This window comes from Miscanthus floridulus, chromosome 16, assembly GCF_019320115.1.
Source record: "Miscanthus floridulus cultivar M001 chromosome 16, ASM1932011v1, whole genome shotgun sequence".
NCBI classification, from domain to species: Eukaryota; Viridiplantae; Streptophyta; class Magnoliopsida; order Poales; family Poaceae; genus Miscanthus; species Miscanthus floridulus.
In genome coordinates, this window is record NC_089595.1 from 100,804,029 (window position 1) to 100,807,915 (window position 3,887).

The 3,887-nt window shown below is 50.8% G+C and overlaps 1 pseudogene; it reads right to left on the reverse strand.

Annotated features, from left to right (window-relative positions):
• Positions 1–1,034: 1,034 nt before the first annotated feature.
• Positions 1,035–2,856, reverse strand: LOC136509898 (uncharacterized; annotated as a pseudogene).
• Positions 2,857–3,887: the final 1,031 nt, after the last annotated feature.

Genomic DNA, 3,887 nt, shown 5'->3' on the forward strand with positions numbered 1-3,887 from the left:
ATACCAGGATTTCTAAATGACCAGGTCAGCAACCCCAACGGCGAGTTCTACAATGACCCGAACAAAACGTGGATGCCAAATCTGGAGGAGTGAATTGCTAAGGACATAAACAATTTATATATCAAACATTTGTAATATATATATATATATGTATGCACATATTATATGTACATAAAATAACGTGTGTATATATATGATCATCATATATATATGCATGTACGCGTATATTCGTTTGTTATTTATGTACAAAGTTCGAACAAAAACTTACGCATGCGAAGTACACATATATATTACTATTAGCAGCGTATTCGAAAATGTATTTTAATATCAAAACTAATCATTAAATGAAAAAAGAAACCAAAATAGAAACCAGAAAAAGGAAAAAAAAAAGGGACATTTAGTCCCGGTTGGTGGTGTTTCCAACCGGGACTAAAGGTCCTGCCCCGTGACGGTCCCTGGCCAGGCCTGGAGGCCCCCTTTACTCCCGGGTGGTATTTCCAACCGGGACTACCTTTAGTCTCGGGCGTCAAGCCGGGACTAAAGGAGGGTACCTTTAGTCCCGGATTGGTGCTCCCGGTTGGAAAACCAGGACTAAAGGGGTTTTCCAACCAGGAGCAAAAAGCCTTGCTGCACCTGTGTAGTTAATTTATTACATGAACTAAGATTTAATTAAAATAAAGTTGAGCCAAACCCAACATGATAGCTAGCTCTATATATGCGACCACGTAATAAAATGTATGTCTCGTTGTAAAATATGTACATGTATGCTAGTCTATATCTATATTTGTACCGTACTGTTAGAAAGCAAACGGTTCTTCCGTATATTATTTTTTACTTCACACACTACCCTTGTGCCTCTCATGTGCCGTGCTTATAAGAGTTGGAAGTATGTGTATTATTTGTGTGCTTAGTAACGGTACAAAGTCTAATTTCAATACTTATTGATAGATACGCGACCGTTACATAAATCTTCAAACTACAAGTCATTTAAGATACTGTGCAACAAAGTATATACGATATAAGAACCTTTAGCGCCAAAATATCAATGCTGGGAAAAAGCAAAAAAAGTGAAAACCCCTCCAAATCGGTCAGTAGCGCCGGCTCTGCAGAAGCGGGCTCGGTGAACTGTACCCCAACGCGCGGTGCAGCGGCTGTGGCGGCAGCTGCTGCGCACGCGCACCGTCCCCACACGCGCCGCTGTTGCAACTGCCGGGGTCCGCCCGAGTCGTCTTGTGCGGCGCCGAGCCACCGGCACCCGCGGTCACCGCCGTCATCTCAAGCATGTCCTCGCACCCGCCGCACCGCAGCCTGACGACCTTTCCACGTGGCAGCCCCGTCGTCGCCGGCGCCTGCAGCAGCTCGGAGCAGCTGCCGCAGACTAGGAACGGCGCGCCGCCCAAGACAGGGCGGCAGTGGTTCTTCCGCCGTTCGCTGCGGTAGCCGCCGGAGGACGACGACGAGGAGCCGGTGCTGCTCGAGTTCCGGAGGTGACCGCGCCCATCGACGTGCAACGCCCGCGCGATCTGCGACTCCAGCCGGCGGAACAAATGGGCGTCGTGCGGCGCAGACGCTCTCCTACTGCTTGACGCCGGCTCGATAGCGGCGATCAGGCCTCGGAGGTTGTCCAGCGCGTTGACCATCTCGTTGTTGAACGCCGGGTCCCGCAGAGGCGACGGCGCGACGACGCCATAGGGCTCCTGTCCAGACGAGGCGATCGATGTCTCGAACGCTTGCGATCCCAGGAGCGATCTCCGGCGGCGGCGGAGCTGCCGCTCGCACGCGTTCCTCGGCGAAGAGAACCCTTCCTCGGCCTCCGAATCCGTTGTCATCAGCATGCCATAACGCAGAACGCTGGAATCAGAGTCAGAGCCCGACGGGCGCCTCGTTCGTCGGGAGAACGGCCGGAGCCTATCCTGATCATTTGAGTCAACGAAGCCATCGTCACATCGAGGACCACTATTTGCGCCATTGTTAAGACAATGACGCCGCCGTACTGAACCGAATCCTCCATCTGGTGCCGGCGAGGAGGAACGCGGAGGTGCAATAATGTCCTGGTGGAATAACGGAGGCTGATCGCCGTCGATGTCGACACCCGGAGCAAGCTTGCTGTGACAGGCATCGAGTTCATCGGAACACACCGACGCAGTGTCCACCGAGAGGATCTCAAGCCTGCTCAGGGCCTGGTCGATTTGTTCCGTCGGCACAGGGTTCTTTCCTGCAGATGCAGAGAAGCAAGAAAGCAGCACACATCTGATCAGGCACACAAAATGGTTAAAAAAACCCAATGTTTTCAGGGATTAAATTACAGTACGTGGCACCTCTGATCGGGGTGTGGCATTTGCTGCAGAAGAAGATGACCGCTTCAGGGTTCTGGTAGATCATGGTCCGGCAGTATGGGCACCGGCCAAACCGCATCTTGATCTCTCCCGACTCCATCATCGTCGTGGTTTTCCTGTGAAAGGTTCAGAGATTGGTCAAGGAAGGCTCGGGGCCGGGGGAATGTTTCAGGCTTCGGAGGCTTTCAGAATGTCAACATGCTGCGAATTGATCAATCGAAATTACGAAATGCGCCATGATTTAAGCTAAACATTTCCAATCAATCAGCGAGACCTCCATCGGAGAACAACTGTAGGCATGTAATGTATCTTACAGGTCAAAGCTTGTCGAAGGGGATTCTGTTCTTCTGAACGTGGCCAAGACCAAATGCCAATGCAGAAGCCACGTCGGGAGTAAAATAAAGCAACAACAAGCGCACCTGATTGTGAAAGTTTCAAAATCCTTCACCACAATCTATCGGCTTGGAGAGAAGGATCTGAACGGCATAAGCAACACGCTGCTCTGCGGGAGAGACATCGTTGTAAGGGTTTCTGAAACTTGAAGCCAAAGGGAGATCGTGGAGGAGGAACAGCAGCACGGAGAACGAGTCTCAACGTTCTTGGGCCAGTAAGGACACAGCAATCAGATTAAACTTTTTTAGTAAGGCAATCATTAGGAGGTTGGGGCACATTTGATGCTTGAAAATGGTGGAGTTGGGATGCATGTAGGTAGGGGTTGTTGGCCCCTGCCAGAGAAAAGTTGAACGCGTCTTCTTTCATATGGTGGTTGTAGTTTCTGTCTTTCTGATGAATACCTTTGCAATAGAGGAAAGTATTTGCACAACTTGCCGATGCATGTAAGGGGTTTGACGGGTTGTAGTTTCTGTCTTTCTGATGAATACCTTTACAATAGAAAAGAATGAAAATAAAAAATAAATATCTATCTATATCTATACCTAATACTAAAGAGGCAGAATTTATTGCCACTAAATTTTTTTTGTCCAACCTACGAATAATCCTAAAGTGGCTCGGCTACGGCAATTCTGCAGCCGTCTGTTGCGCACGCGGTTGAGACTGGCGCAAATATGGTGTGGAGATACAACTGTAGTCGTTTTTTCCCTCTTCGGTTCCGTGCATTGCTATTTCGCTTGATTATATTCCACCACGGAACGACGTGTTGTAGATCGATGAGGCTGACGTTGTGGCGAGGAAGCGAGCAAAGAAGGGGCAGGGCCGCGACGTCTGGATCGAGCAGGCGATGCCGAGGGACGGAGGAGAGGGAGAGCTGAACACCGCGGGTTCCCGTGCGACATGCGATGTGGCTTTGTTCCCGCTGCCGATCGGCGAAGCGCCCTCGGCATGGCGATGATGGACGGCGGTCGACCAGGGCGCATAGCTTCAGGGTTCGTCGTCTTTGGCTCAGCAAGGACATCGCAGTGGTGGTCGCTCCTCGACACCCGGCGTCTTGCTCCCAGGCACGAACGGAAAAGGCGCAACTAGCCGCGGCAGCTGCGGCCTTGACCTAGGCAACCTCACGGCCCTCGCCTGAGATCGAGAGAGAGGAGATGGACA